This window comes from Schistocerca gregaria, chromosome 10 (assembly GCF_023897955.1).
Source record: "Schistocerca gregaria isolate iqSchGreg1 chromosome 10, iqSchGreg1.2, whole genome shotgun sequence".
Classification (NCBI taxonomy): domain Eukaryota; kingdom Metazoa; phylum Arthropoda; class Insecta; order Orthoptera; family Acrididae; genus Schistocerca; species Schistocerca gregaria.
The window spans coordinates 68518890-68535455 of NC_064929.1; the positions used below are offsets into that span (position 1 = coordinate 68518890).

Below are 16566 nucleotides of genomic sequence, written 5' to 3' on the forward strand. Positions count from 1 at the left end.
AATTTAAAAATAATAAAGTTCGCCGGCCGTTGAGACCGAGCGGTTCTAAGCGCTACCGTCTGGAACTGCGGGACCGCTACGGTCGCAGGTTCGAATCCTGTCTTGGGCATGGGTGTGTGTGATGTCGTTAGGGTAGTTAGGTTTAAGTAGTTCTAAGTTCTAGGGGACTAATGACCTCAAAAGTTAAGTCCGATAGTGCTCAGAGCGATTTTAAAAAAGCTCTTCATTTTAACACTATGCTGTGGGCCCCATTTTAGTCGTAAACGTAATTACTTTGAATGGACTCAGAAGCTTCCATTTTTTCAGTCGACATGATGTTTAGTCATGGCAACAACCCAATGGGTTGCCCACATGTAAAGGCCGCTAACTGTATGATAAGCGAACCTGACATAATCGCTAAAAACTCGTCCCATATAAACTATTAATACGACCTATTCTTGAGTACTGCTCGAGCGTTTGCGATCCCTATCAGGTCGGTTTGAGAAAAGACATTGAAGCAATTCAGAATGCGGGCTGCTAGATTTGTTACTGGTAGGTTTCATCATCACCCGAGTGTTAAAGAAATGCTTCAGGAACTCGGGTGGGAGTCTCTAGAGAAAAGGGGGCGTTGTTTTCGTGAATTGCTACTGAGGAAATTTAGAGAACCAGCATTTGAGGCTGACTGCAGTACAATTTTACTGCCGACAACTTACATTTCGCGGAAAGACTACAAAGATAAGAGAGATTAGGGCTTGTACAGAGGCATATAGGTAGTAATTTTCCCCCCTTCTGTTTGGGAGTGGAACAGGGAGAGAAGATGCTAGTTGTGGTACGAGGTACCCTCCGCCGCGCACCGTATGGTGCATTAAGGAGTATGTATGTAGATGTAGAGTTGTTGTTCTTTTGGTCTTCAGTCCTGAGACTGGTTAGATGCAGCTCTCCATGCTACTCTATCCTGTGCAAGTTTCTTCATCTCCCAGTACCTACTGCAACCTACATCCAACTGAATCTGCTAAGTGTGTTCATGTCATGGTCTCCCTTTACGATTTTTACCCTCCACGCTGCCCTCCAATACTAAATTGGTGATCCCTTGATGCCTCAGAGCATATCCTACCAACCGATACCTTCTTCTAGTCAAGTTGTGCCACAAACACCTCTTCTCCCCAATCCTCTTCAACACCTCATTAGTTATGTGATCTACCCATCTAATCTTCATCATTCTTCTGTAGCACCACATTTCGAAAACCGCTATTCTCTTCCTGTCCAAACTATTTATCATCCATGTTTCACTTTCATACATGGCTACACTCCATACAAATACTTTCAGAAACGACTTCCTGACTCTTAAATCAATACTCAATGTTAACAAATTTCTCTTCTTCAGAAACGCTTTCCTTGCCATTGCCAGTCTACATTTTATATCCTCTTTACTTCGACCATCGTCAGTTATTTTGCTCCTCAAATAGCAAAACTCTCATTTCTTAATCTAATTCCCTCAGCCTCACCCGACTTAATTCGACTTCATTCCATTATCCTCGTTTTGCTTTTGTTGATGTTCATCTTATATCCTCCTTTCAAGACACTGTCCATTCCATTCAGCTACTCTTCCAAGTCCTTTGTGCTGTCTGTGATAGAATTACAATGTCATCCGCGAACCTCAAAGTTTTTATTTCTTCTCCGTGGATTTTAATACCTACTCCGAATTTTTCTTTTGTTTCCTTTACTGCTTGCTCAATATACAGACTGAATAACATCGGGGAGAGGCTACAACCCTGTCTCACTCCCTTCCCAACCACTGCCTCCCTTTCATGCTCCTCGATTCTTATAACTGCCATCTGGTTTCTGTACAAATTGTAAATAGCCTTTCGCTCCGTGTATTTTACCCCTGCCACCTTTAGAATTTGAAAGAGAGTATTCCAGTCAACATTGTCAAAAGCTTTCTCTAAGTCTACAAATGCTAGAAACGTAGGTTTGCCTTTCCTTAATCTTTCTTCTAAGATAAGTCGTAAGGTCAGTATTGCCTCACGTGTTCCAGTGTTTCTACGGAATCCAAATTGATCTTCCCCGAGGTCGGCTTCTACTAGTTTTTCCATTCGTCTGTAGATGTAGAGTATTAAAATTAAAAACTTCATTTCTTTTTTTTTTTAACGGCCCCTCCCGCCGGAGGTTCGAGTCCTCCCTCGGTCATGTGTGTGTGTGTGTGTGTGTGTGTGTGTGTGTGTGTGTTCTTAGCATAAGTTATTTTAAGTAGTGCGTAAATCTACATCTACATCTACATCCATACTCCGCAAGCCACCTGACGGTGTGTGGCGGTCTAGTCTAGGGTCCTATCACCAGTTTGGCCCCTTAGGAATCCACACACATGTGAACATTTTTGTTTTTTAAAAATAAGTAAAAAATTAATTAATTACTCGGTATTAATAGCTGAAATCTGCGAATATGTTTCAAAGGTTAAAATTTTAAGTGAAATATTGACTTAGCTGTTTTACACCCGATTTATGCAGGTTTTGGAAACGTATCGATCCAATTACGAAACGAACATTCGGTTGAAAACCCGTCTGTGTTAGGAATGACGGAAGGATGGAATGTAATTATTGCGAACGTAAACAAAACACGTATTATTTCAAACAGAAAACTTGCATATAAAAATAAGAAAGTGACATTATTACCAGGTAGCTTTTTAAATTTTAAAACGCAATGAAAATAAAATTTTAATAAATATGGTTTTCACCATGTAAGACGCCACATTTCCTATATTTAAGAGTGAAGGAGAATGAGATCGAGAATCATCGCTTACCTGTTCTGGGGATAAGGAAAGGACTAACAAATCAAATATCAACAATTTTTGACACTATTACGGAACACAGCTACCGTGCTTATGATTTCAATAAATATCATTCCAGATCGCAATATTTTTTTTTGTTAAATTCTGGTTACCGGTTTTGGTTTTTAATACCAAGTCTGTATCTGTATTTGAACCAAGACCAAGCCTGTGAAATGTAAACGTTACATATTTAATAGCTTGGGTACGAGGATGAACTTAAAAGAGCGAAACTGGTAATCAGAATTTAAGAAAAAAAATTACTAACGATTTGCCCTGATTTTTATTAAATATAAACATTGACAAGCTTTAGTATTGCCAGGTTAACCGCTCCTCCCTTCCTCCTCCGGGATATACTTTGCAGTATTATTAATTAAGAACTTACGCACACCGATATATTCTTCATATCGCAGTGCTATTTGTCACGAAACGTATATCTTTGCACCAGGTTAGAGTTTGATGTATCTTTCTATATTTTGTAGGCCAGTCAGATTTCTCTCTTCAGCATATCCTCCTTAAGATAACAAAGAATTTACCTTGGCAAATATCCTGTGATGAGCCCAGAGCGTGGTATGAAATACTGCTAGTCTGATTAGTTTCAATTTAAAAGCACAATACTGATTAAGTTTCACATTATTAATTTACTTTTTAAACTGTTTACGGTTTACAAGGCCTTCATCAGGCTTTGACTGACTATCGTCGTAAAGAGGTGGTTAAATATTCGTGAACAGCATGAGTGAGGTATGGTCACAGAGTAAATGTCACCGTTGTGATTGTAGTGGTATTGCAGTCAAAAATATTGACGTTAAACAGTTAGTAAATATAAAGGGAACAAATAAGAACATTAGCATTAAATTCGGAAAAATCGTGCCTATTCAAATTAACAATCACAATAAAACAAAATTAGGGCCTGACAAGAGTACTGAAAAATAGCTTGAAGAGCTATCAGACATGGAAGGTGATACAGAGTAAAGATTGAGCTGACGTAACAGTGGAATACACTACTGGTCATTAAAATTGCTACACCATGAAGATGACGTGCAACAGACGCGAAATTCAAGCGACAGGAAGAAGAAGCTGATGTGCAAATGATTGGCTTTTCAGAGCATTCACACAAGGTTGACGCCGGTGGTGACACCTACAATGTGCTGACATGAGGAAAGTTTCCAACCAATTTCTCATACGCAAACAGCAGTTGACCGGCATTCCCTGGTGAAACGTCGTTGTGATGCCTCGTGTAAGGAGGAGAAACGCGTACCATCACGTTTCCGACTTTGATAAAGGTCGGATTGTAGCCTATCGCGATTGCGGTTTATCGTATCGCGACATTACTGCTCGCATTGGGCGAGGCCCAATGGCTGTTAGCAGAATATGGAAACGGTGGGTTCAGGAGGGTAATACGGAACGCCGTGCTGGATCCCAACGGTTTCGTATCACTAGCAGTCGAGATGAGAGGGATCTTATCCGCATGGCTGTAACGGATCGTGCAGTCAACAGATGGGGACGTTTGCAAAACAACAACCATCTGCACGGACATTTCGACGACGTTTGTAGCAGCATGGACTATCAGCTCGGAGACCGTGGCTGCGGCTACCCTTACCACTGCATCACAGACAGGACCGCCTGCGATAGTGTACTCGACGACGAACCTGGGTGCACGAATGACAAAACGTCATTTTCTCGGATGAATACAGGTTCTGTTTACATCATCAGGATGATCGCATCTTTGTTTGGCGACATCGCGGTGAACGCACATTGGAAGTATGTATTCGTCATCGCCATACTGGCGTGTCACACGGCGTGATGGTGTGGGGTGCCATTGTTTACATGTCGCGGTTACCTCTTGTTCGCACTGACTGCACTATGGACAGTGAACGTTACATTTCAGATGTGTTACGACCGTGGCTCTACCCCTCATTCGATCCCCGCGAAACCCTACATCTCAGCAGGATAATGCGCGACCGCATGTTTCAGATCTTGTACGGCCCTTTCTGGATACAGAAAATGTTCGACTGCTGCCCTGGCCAGCACATTCTCCCGATCTCTCACCAATTGAAAATGTCTGGTCAATGGTGGCCGAGCAACTGGCTCGTCACAACACGCCAGTCACTATTCTTGATGAACTGTGGTATCGTGTTGAAGCTGCATGGGCAGATGTACCTGTACACGCCATCCAAACTCTGTTTGACTCAATGCCCAGGCGTATCAAGACCGTTATTACGGCCAGAGGTGGTTGTTCTCGGTTCAGATTTCTCAGAATCTATGCACCAAAACTGCGTGAAAATGTTATCACATGTCAGTTCTAGTATAATATATTTGTGCAATGAATACCTCTTTAACACCGGCAATTCTTCTTGGTGTAGCATCTTTAATGGCCAGTAGTGTAGCTTGAAGAGGTATGAGACATGGAAGGTGATACAGACACGGAGTAAAGGTTGAATTGACAAATGTAACAGTGGAATATATGGAGTGCACAGGCAGCCACAATGAAACACAGGAAAAGTGAACGAATAGAATGGAACAGGTAGTGTGGAAAGTACTGGATAGCTGTGAGGATTACGTGCAGCTTACAAGAGGGACATAGTCAGTTGAAATCTGATGGTGGTATTGTAAGCTGGTTAACATAATAAATTAATAGTGTAGACCGTAGAGCGTGAACAACATTGCGCTTGAAACTTCCTGGCAGATTAAAACTGTGTGCCCGAGCGAGACTCGAACTCGGGACCTTTGCCTTTCGCAGGCAAGTGCTCTATCATTTGAGCTACCGAAGTACGACTCAGGCCTGGTACTCAGTACCTCGTCTCCTACCTTCCAAACTTTACAGAAGCTCTCCTGCGAACCTAGCAGAGCTAGCACTCCTGAAATCCCATTCTGGAAACATCCCGCAGGCTGTGGCTAAGCCATGTCTCCACAATATCCTTTCTTTCAGGAGTGCTAGTTCTGCAAGGTTCGCCGGAGAGCTTCTGTAAAGTTTGGAAGGTAGGAGACGAAGTACTGGCAGAAGTAAAGCTGTGAGTACCGGGCGCGAGTCGTGCTTCGGTAGCTCAGATGGTAGAGCACTTGCCCGCGAAAGGCAGAGGTCCCGAGTTCGAGTCTCGGTCGGGCACACAGTTTTAATCTGCCAGGAAGTTTCATATCACCGCACATTCCGCTGCAGAGTGAAAATCTCATTCTGGAATATTGCGCTTTTCATGTGGAATTACGAAGCAACGGACGACACTGACTGGCTGGGCCTCCTTTAAGCCAGACACACACGTGTGCAGCGGTCCTGCAAGCCTACACGTGACCCTGAGAGACGCACCGTTACGCTTTTTGCCGCCCTCCTCGGACAGCGACCAGACACCGAATGACGTCACACCGCCTGACTGAGTGCTCGTGACGTCACACATTACTGTGAGTAGGCGGAACTCTGCCGTAGTGGGTGCCTCAGCAGCTGCGTGGGACAACTGGTGGGCATCAACCGCATCATACGAGGCCTAGAACTCGTTTTTGGAGTCTCCTCCGCAAAAATTAAGATGGATCCCGCAAACAGAGATCTTGCGAAACTCAGCTCGCTCTGTTCCTCCGTGAGACCCATAGCCTTCACTTCAGGAAGGCAACTGACACCGTCCCGCACTGTCGCCTAGGGGAAATAAGACTACCCAGTATCGGACCAGATTTACGACTGGATTCAAGACTTCCTTGCAGATAGAACTCAATGCGTCATCTTCAACTGAACAGAATTGAGAGATGTAAAGGGAGTTCCCGGAGTACTACAAGAAAGTGTGATAGGAACTTTACAACTTACATTGTATATAAGTGATCTATTAGAGCCGGAGCCGGCCGCGGTGGCCGAGCGGTTCTAGGCGCCCAGTCTTTAGGTTAGTTAGGTTTAAGTAGTTCTAAGTTCTAGGGGATTGATGACCTCTGATGTTAAGTCCCATACTGCTCAGAGCCATTTGAACCATTTTTATTAGACCCGGTCACTTTGGCCGAGCGGTTCTAGGCGCAGGTTCCAATTCTGCCTCGGACATGGATATGCCTGATGTCCTTAGGTTACTTAGGTTTATGTAGTTCTAAGTCTAGGTGACTGATGACCTCAGCAGTTACGTCCCATAGTGCTTCGAGCCATTTGAACTATTTTTTTATCTACTAGTCGGAAGCTCTTTAAAACTGTTCACAGATGATGCTACGGTCTGTAAGAAAGTAGGAACGTCAGAAGACCATATTGATTTGCAAAAGAATATATAGAAAACTCATGATGAATGTGGTAGTTTCCGGCAGTTGACCCCAAATGTAAACAAATGTAATATACTGCTCACACATAGGCAAAGAAAGGCACCACTCTACAACTACACTATTGATGAGCAACTGCTGGAAGCAGTATCTACAGTAAAATGTCTAGAAGCAACTATCCCCAACGTACATAAGTGAGATGACCACATCAACAAATACACTCACGGTCATAAATTAAGGATAATGTTGATACATGGTGAAACAACTCTCTGGTGGGCGGTTTGCGGGTTTAAATCACCTCGGGGTGTGACCCTGCGGTGCATTTGACCTGCGGTCGTCGCACGGTGGTGCTGGCAGCGGTCCACATACGCAGAGGTGTGTTGGTGCATGTCAGAGTACGATGCAGCGAGTAAGTGTGCAGGCGTTTTCAGACGTTCTAATGGTGACTGTCTGTTCAAAATGGCTCAAAGAACACATATTGATGACGTTATGAGGGGTAGAATACTAGGGCGACTGGAAGCTGGTCAAACACGGCAGGTCTTAGCACACGCCCTCCATGTGTTACAAAGTGTGATCTCAAGATTATGCAACGATTCCAGCAGAAAAGTTTCCAGGCGCTACAGTACGGGACATCCACTGTGAACAACATCACAGGAAGACCGGTATCTCACCATCAGTGCCCGCAGACGGCCACGGAGTACTGCAGGTAGCCTAGCTCGGGACCTTACCGCAGCCACTGGAACAGTTGTCTCCAGACACACAGTCTACAGACGACTGAAGAGACACGGTTTATTCGCCCGGAGACCTGCAAGGTGCATTCCACTGACCCCTGGTCACAGGACAGCCCGTAAAGCCTGGTGTAAAGAACACAGTACATGGTCATTTGAACAGTGGTCCCAGGTTACGTTCACGGACGAGTCCAGGTATAGTCTGAACAGTGATTCTCACCGGGTTTTCATCTGGCGTGAACCAGGAACCAGTTACCAAGCCCTTAATGTACTACAAAGGGACCTGTGTGGAGGTCGTGGTTTGATGGTGTGGAGTGGGATTATGATTGGTGCACGTACAGCCCTGCATGTCTTTGACAGAGGAACTGTAACAGGTCAGGTGTATCGGGACGTCATTTATCACCAGGGGTGCAGTGGGTCCCACCTTCCTCCTGATGGATGATAATGCACGGCTCCACCTAACTGCCATTGTAGAGGAGTACCTTGAAACAGAAGATATCAAGCGAATGGAGTGGCCTGCCTGTTCTCCAGACCTATACCCCATCGAGAACGTCTGGAATGCTCTCGGTCGACGTATCGCTGCACGTCTTCAAACCCCTACGACACTTCAGGAGCTCCGACAGGCACTGGTGCAAGAATGGGAGGCTATACCCCAGCAGTTGCTCGACCACCTGATCCAGAGTATGTCAACCCGTTGTGCGGCCTGTGTACGTGTGCATGGTGATCATATCCCATACTGATGTCGGGGTACATGCGCAGGAAACAGTGGCGTTTTGTAGCACATGTGTGTCAGGACGGTTTTCTCAACTTATCACCAATACCGTGGACTTACAGATCTGTTCGCGTGTGTTCCCTGTGTGCCTATGCTATTAGCGCCAGTTTTGTGTAGTGCCACGTTGTGTGGCACCGCATTCTGCAATAATCTTTAATTTATGAGCATGAGTGTAGTAGGAAAGGCAACCACCAGGAAATATAACACCTCCAGGAAAGCACTGCCTTACAAGGTGCTTGTTCGACCGATTCTTGACTATTGTTCATCTGTCTGGTATCCTTACCTGGTGGCACCGATAGACGAGAGAGAGAGAGAGAGAGAGAGAGAGAGAGAGAGAGAAGAACCCAACGAAGTGCTGCGCGTTTCGTCACGGCATCGCTTACCAGGCGCGATAGCGCTGCAGACATGCCCAAGAAACTTCAGCGGCGGACGTTACAGGACAAGCGTTGTGTATCATGGAGAGATTTACCACTGTAATTAAGAGAAAGTGATTTTTAGGAAGAATCGGACAACATATTAGTTCCTCCCATGTGTATCTCGCGAAATGACGACGAAAAAAATTCGATAAATAGGGCTAATACAGAGGCTCCCAACAATCATTTCAAATGGTTCAAATGGCTCTGAGCAATATGGGACTTAACATCTGAGGTGGTCCCATAGACTTAGAACTACTTAAACTTAACTAACCGAAGGACATCACACACATCCACGCCCGAGGCAGGATTCGAACCTGCGACCATAGCAGTCGCTCGGTTCCGGACTGAAGCGCCTAGAACCGCTCGTCTACCGCAGCCAGCAATCATTCTTCCCAAGCTGTTTTATAAATGTGGTCTTGAACAAATTGTTAATTTATTGATCTGCTGCTTGTGTTTCAGGAGTGACATTATACGGGCCTTCACCTTCCGTGCTAAACCCGACATCCGAAGTCACAGTTACAAAACCTGTGGTCTTCATGGAACTATCCCTTAGCTTCCCTGAAAATGAGAGAGAGAGAGAGAGAGAGAGAGAGGGAGAGAGAGAGAGAGAGGGGGGGGAGAGAGAGAGAGAGAGAGGGGGAGAGAGAGAGAGAGAGAGAGAGAGAGAGAGAGAGAGAGAGAGACAAATAGTACTTTACTGACACTAGGAGATGTAATTGTTCGTCTCCTCACGAGCGTAAGGGAACAAGAAAACTGTAACTGCCCTTAAAGTTCACGGCATCCCATTGGGACGGCGAAGACGTATAATGCCACAGCGCCATGTGGGAGGGAGGGAGGGGGCAGTAAGGGTTTCTGCCCTTGTGCCCCATGTCTGGGTTCGCAGCCGGCGAACGGTGCCAAAAATCGTAGCTTCCTCACTCCTCACTCCTCCCCCTCCCGTAGACCCTCCCCCTGCCCCCCTTCCCCCCTTCCCCCATCTTCCAGATCGCCACAACCTCCCGAACTAGCGCCGGGCGCCAAGATAGCACTAAATATTATAAGCCCTGCGCGGCGCATTTGCATTTTAATCTCCGCTAATTAAGAACGTGCTCCCAAAACGCCAGAAGCCTTCTCCTCCATCCCCCCCCCCCCCTGCTTCCTGCCTGCGCTACAAGACGCCGGAAAACTTAAGGAAAACAATGTAATCAATTCCCTCCCCTGCAGCAGCGGCGCAAAATCCGGGCGCTACGCGCAGCTTAATCTCCCGTATTTTCTGGAATAACGGAAAAGTACTTGGCCGCGGACGCGCAAGAAATTTCGTACACCGCCGAGGGTAAACAGCCTTGCGGAGGAGGCACAAGTATTTGTGCAAACAATGGCAGAGCGAAAGAGAGAGGCGGGCCGTTCTCTCACCTAATCTCAACAGCTGCTCGCGATAGACAGTGGGAGAAACAAAGCCTGTGGTCACACAATAAGTCGCTTACCGCCCTGCATTTTAGTGAGAATTGACACACGCTTTTTGTAGCCACTAGGAGGCAGGTCCCGACATGAGTAAAATTTGCTGAACCATCAGCTTAACATGTCATACACTGGTGCGCAGAACCGTAGGATTAAAGTAACTTTCGTATGATACGTCAGTGCCAAATGACGTAGACCGATGGAACTTCCAGCATAGGAAGGAAAATTCCTACAGTACAGTACAGAAGCACGCAATGAGACGAACAGAAATGACACTATTGTTCAAAGACAATAATAACACTGACAGTCCAGTCAACGATAGAATATTGAAATTCGCGTAGTCGCAAATTTTGTTTTGGCAGGGGGGGGGCGGGCGGGAGGGGAGGGGGAGTGAACAAGATACTAAAAATCTTGATCAATGGGGTACGAGCGTTGATGTTTTTCTTCAACAACTCGAAAACTGCAACTTCTACACACAATACTTCTTAGTGCGGAATCACACTACATTAAACTTCAGACAAAAAAGTCCCGTTCATATTTTGTCTGGCACTAATAGTTACCCGGTTGCAGGAGAAGGAAAAATTGCGGGTTATTGTAAATTTTGTTTTAACGGTATAAATTAGTATTAGTCTTCAAATGAAGTGGATTAAAGACAAATATTAAATGTGTGTACCACGTAGACGAGCTGCAGAGCCGTATTAATGGCATAAAATGTGTTCCGGGGTGTAACAGGGTGGAGAGGGTAGAGAGTGTGTGGAGTAGAACGGCGAAGGAAGGTAGGCCGTGGGATTGTGTTCAGTGGTCTGCAAACTGGAGGTCTAACAAGAGATTTCTGTACTCTTTCTAATCTACTACGTCACAAGAAGCAGGTGGAGGGTGTCACAAAGAGTTATGTCGATCCTCTACATCGTGAGTTGTAAATCACTGATGGCAGGGTATACACACATGCATGAGGTGTGCTTATTTTCCACGAACTGCGTTGACATTACACGATTTACAGGTATGACCTAGTAATAATAGTAACGCAAGGTACGAATCTAGGTACATGTCTGTACAGTGTTCTACACAGCTAGGGGTCTGTTCTCAGTTTACTGAACGAATATACCTACCCCGCATATGGTGTCTAGTTTTCTTACGCGAGTAGACAAAATAGCTTTACTGAGCTCGTGTCTATATGGTGAGCTGTTAATGGGTGGCAGCAGCACTCCGTCTTCAGGCCACGTGTGGCCCATCGGGACCATCCGACCGCCGCGTCATCCTCAGCTGAGGACGCGGAGAAGAGGGGGCATGGAGTCAGCACACCGCTCTTCCGGTCGTTATGATGGTTTTCTGTGACCGGCGCCGCTGCTACTCGGTCGAGAAGCTCCTCAATTGGAATCACGAGGCTGAATGCATCCCGAAAAATGGCAACAGCGCATGGCGGCCTGGACGGTCACCCATCCAAGTGCCGACCACGCCCGACAGCGCTTAACTTCGGTGATCTCACAGGAACCGGTGTATCCCCTGCGGCAAGGCCGTTGCCACTTCATTTAAAGATAAACATTAATTCAATAACTTTAAGGCAATATTTTTAATAACCTTCGATTTTTCCATCCCCTACAACGCGTAAACTCTTATTCCTAGAAAAAAAATACAAACTGGGCTCTTTTGTAGGAAATATAACGTAGTTTCATTTTGTACGGGGAAACATTTCCGCTACAAACGGTGTTTTTCGAGTTATTCCCTAAAAACACAAAAAAGTGTCCTTTCAGGAACAGCGTTAACCACCTATCACGCCCGCACCCCGAGTGAATGGTATACCACTCTCCCATGGATTGACTAGGTGTTCAACACTGCGAAACAGGAGGCAACCGAAGTACCACCGTCCACGTTGATGTTCACGTTTACCATCAACTCTCCATTGTCAAATCTGTGGAGCATCAATGATCTTTTACCACCAGTCATTACTCCGGAAAGTTTCCGAGAGAATTGGCAACGGGAATGACAGAACATTCATTTAGCCCACCGGCGACAGCAGCTTCCGTATATTAAGGGTCGCAGGACGTATGTGGAGAAGATTGGCGATCATGTCTTCATTCGTAACTTTGCAGGTTCCTTCTCGCCAGGACACGAAGGGCAAGATCAACCTGAAGCACAGGGGACCTTGTTAGATTTGTAAGATTCTGAGCCCTGTTAATTTGCAAGTTAAGGAACTGGGTTCTGGGAAGGTATACCGACTCCACCTGAGCCAAGTCAAGCTTGCATGATCCACAAGAACAAGAGGGCGATGTTGAGCCGTGACGGACTGGCGCCAGCATCGAGTACGCTCGTTATATCGTTGCAATCGATTGTGGAGGGTATATGTGATCTTTGGATATCGTGTGGCTTTCTTCCATGTTGGCGGGCTTCAAGAGTCGACCGTCAGCTTTTCGGAAGGTCAGGATCTTTAGTATTTAGTTCATGTCACTCACTCCTACCATTCTACAACGATTTGTGACTACATTAATTATTTTTTCCAGTCTACCTCTTTTGGTCACAGGCCTATCCTTTCCAACAGATATGTTTCTGCTGGTTGGGAAACTTAGGTTAAGTGACAAAGTTCCCTAAGATCAGAATATTTAGAAATAAACCAATGAAATTATTGTATTTTCAGATCCATTCTCCGCACATAAGTAAAAAAGCACTTCTGGTTCTGATGTCACTTTCCGTTCTGAAGCAGAACAAGAAGCGAGTCACTTGACTTTAGTCTTGTTGCGATTATAAAAATGCACTGCTGAGATTCTCAAACCTGTAGATGTAGGGCACCTACAGCAAACCACATTTATTCGTGACGGAGATTATGAAACAGCCTATTTGATTACCAAATTGAGGAGATTAATGTAACAAGGGTATATTACAAAAATGAAAGTTCTACTACATCGCACTGGTACATGTAATCCACTTCCACTCGTATAAATTTTAGTTTGCGACCGCGATATCGCATGATCGTTAATTTTGTTACCATAAAATGTCATGTATTAGACGTAATTCGCAAGTAAAAAAGAAGCTATTTCTTATTGTATTTTTATTATTACGAGAAATTAAGTTCCGTTCGATGTAGCACAGTATTTGCTGAAATGAATCTTATTGTCGTCAGAGCTTAGGTGGTGGAGGCCTGTTTCGCGAAAGACGACGTCCGAGGTTCGAAACCCGAATAGATTCTTTTAATTTCTTACGGAGGCTAATTCGAAGAAGTCTCATTACTTTGAAAGAATAATAAATTGATAGGTTAAGCAGATGCGATGAAAGCTCACGGTAAAAAGACCCGACTGTCAAGGTCAGCCGCGCGGGATTAGCCGAGCGGTCTCAGGCGCTGCAGTCATGGACTGAGAGGATAGTCCCGGCAGAGGTTCGAGTCCTCGCTCGGGCATGGGTCTGTGTCCTTAGGATAATTTAAGTTAAGAAGTATCTAAGCTTAGGGACTGATATCCTTAGCTGTTAAATCCCATATGATTTCACACACTTTTTTTGTGTGTGCAGGTCATAAGAGATGCGCCACGTGTTCAGACTGGACAAGCATGAGAAGCCACGAGAAAAGCTGGTTGTGTGTAGAAGGAACCGTCCTCGATTGTCCTCGATGAGTTTCTTTCATGCTGTTGGGTGAACGATTCTCGCATGCGACAGGCGTTTATATGGCTGCATTTATTAAAAGCCTGGACGATAGAAATGATGTCACCTATCACATCGTGAGTGTTGCGAAATGTACCTATAATTTGCATAGGGGCACCTGAAAACGAAATCAGATAATACGAAACCGCTCGTGATGTACGGAGTGGAGACAGACGAACGGCAGAAGTGTGTTTCAGGAAGCGGCTCTTCTCCCTATCGAGTGCCACGACAGAGCCACGGCGCCAGTTTAGGCCCAGGTTTTAATTAGCCGAGGAACGCGCAGATCCGCCGCAGTTTCTACCGCGTTTGGAACCTCATCTGTCTGCTTTTAGGCTACGGAACGTCAAGCATTTCCCGCTATCTCTATCTACACCTCCTAATCGTTGTCCCAATTTTGTCGTCATGGCGATTTGATACTTAAAATATTCATTTATTCAGTGCTCTTAAAATTGGTACCTAGCCACATTAGAACACAGGCATGTTTCCCATTTTCGAGTACCATATTTCAATTAACCCTCTGAGCACTGAAAGTATTAAAAAAAATTAAAATTTTTCACAAAATTGACGAACACAAGAATAAGTTGACAGAAAGTATTGTTTTAAAGTCGAGGTTTCACTCTGGAAGCTCTGGAACCTACAGTTTTCGACGACCCACCATTTCTTGTGATGTATGTCAAAGCTATTTCGCATCATTCCGACACAATTCCACATCTGGAGAAACTTCCGTGAATCCATGAAGCCTAAAAAATTTATCACCTTAAATAACAAGCAAAAAAGAGGTTTAAAATTTTATAAATTTATATCAAAGATGGGTACTTCTGCGGTGGCTTTATTTCAAAACTAATCATAACAGGAGCATTACAAACTCAAACTTAGTAACTTTATTACTTTCACCATCAATGATTTCCTGAATATCACTATACATGTGTGAGTGTGATTTGTACTCATTTTTATATAAATTTGTAAAATTTTAAATCCATTTTTCCTTGTTATTTAAGGTTATATTTTTAGGCATTATAGGTCCATTGAAGTTTCTCGAGATGTGGAGCTGTTTCTAGGAATAATGCAAAATAACATCGACATACATCTCATGAAATGATGGGTCGTTCCAAAGTGAAACCACAACTTTAAAACAATACTTTTTATCAATTACTTCCTGTATCGTCAATTTTGTGAAAAATTTTAATGTTTTTGGTTCGACTTTTGGTATTCAGGGGGTTAATTGGAATATTGCATTGGAAAATGGGAAAACAGATGCTTACGTACTAATGTGGCTACATACCAATACTAACGTCGTTAAATAAATAAATATTTCAGCTATTAGGCTGCCATGGCGACAAAACTCGGACAACGAATAGGGGCTGTAGATAGAGATAGTGGTTCAAATGGCTCTGAGCACTATGGGACTTAACATCTGAAGTCATCAGTCCCCTAGAGCTTATAACTACTTAAACCTAACTAACCTAAGGACATCACACACATCCATGCCCGAAGCAGGATTCGAACCTGCGACCGTTGCGGTCTCGCGGCTCCAGACTGAAGCGCCTAGAACCGCTCGGCCACACCGGCCGGCCTTCCGAGCATACGTCTGACCGAAAAGCGGTTCTGATAGGCTTTTGTTTATCATGCCCTTTAGGTTCTTGTGGAGATATTTCCATAGCAACTTTCATCCCCTAACAAATATTTGTCTCTCGCCGAGAACTGACATACCAACTTTCATAAATTTAGCTTTAATGTCTTTTTCATGTAACAAAATATTTTCTTAAAAATTTTCATCTTGTATTGCACTATCTGAAGGTCTGAATTTCCAGAAACACCGGAAGACGTTTTTTTTTTTTTTTTTCTTTTTGTAACAGAGAAATCAAATGCCAGTTGTCACAGATGCAGCCTTAAAAATCCTTGAACAGTTCTTCAGTACCTATTTATTTTCGAAAAAACATTCACCCACTTTTATACCCCCTTAGCGGTTTAATTTCCAAAAATGCTGTAAAACGTGTTTCTTCATTTCTGACGGAGAAACCAAATACTAGCTTTCGTAGTTCTAGCTTCACAATTCCCTTAATAGCGATGTTTTTCATAAAAATTCCTCCATCCCCTATTCCATCCTCTTAGAGCTGCAATTTCGGACAATCCCGTCTTAAACGATATCTACAGTATAATGTTTCCCCAGCTCGTGGTCTCGAGGTAGCGTTCTCGCTTCCCCAGAACGGGGTCGCGAGTTCGATTCCCGCCGGGGTCAGGGATTTTCACCTGCGTCGAGATGACTGGGTGTTGTTGTTTCGTGCTGCGCGGGATTACCCGAGCGGTGTAAGTCGCTGCAGTCATGGACTGTGCGGCTGGTCCCGGCGGAGGTTCGAGTCCTCCCTCGGGCATGGCTGTGTGTGTGTTTGTCCTTGGGATAATTTAGGTTAAGAAGTGTGTAAGCTTAGGGACTGATGACCTTAGTAGTCAAGTCCCACAATATTTCACACACATTTGAACATTTCTTGTCGTCTTCATAGTCATCATTCATCCCCATTACGGTCGGAGGAAAGCAATGGCAAACCACCTCTACTAGGAAATTAACTAGTA

At 44.5% G+C, this 16566-nt stretch overlaps 1 pseudogene; it reads right to left on the bottom strand.

Annotated features, from left to right (window-relative positions):
- Positions 1-11772: 11772 nt before the first annotated feature.
- On the bottom strand, positions 11773-11890 carry LOC126293818 (5S ribosomal RNA; annotated as a pseudogene).
- Positions 11891-16566: the final 4676 nt, after the last annotated feature.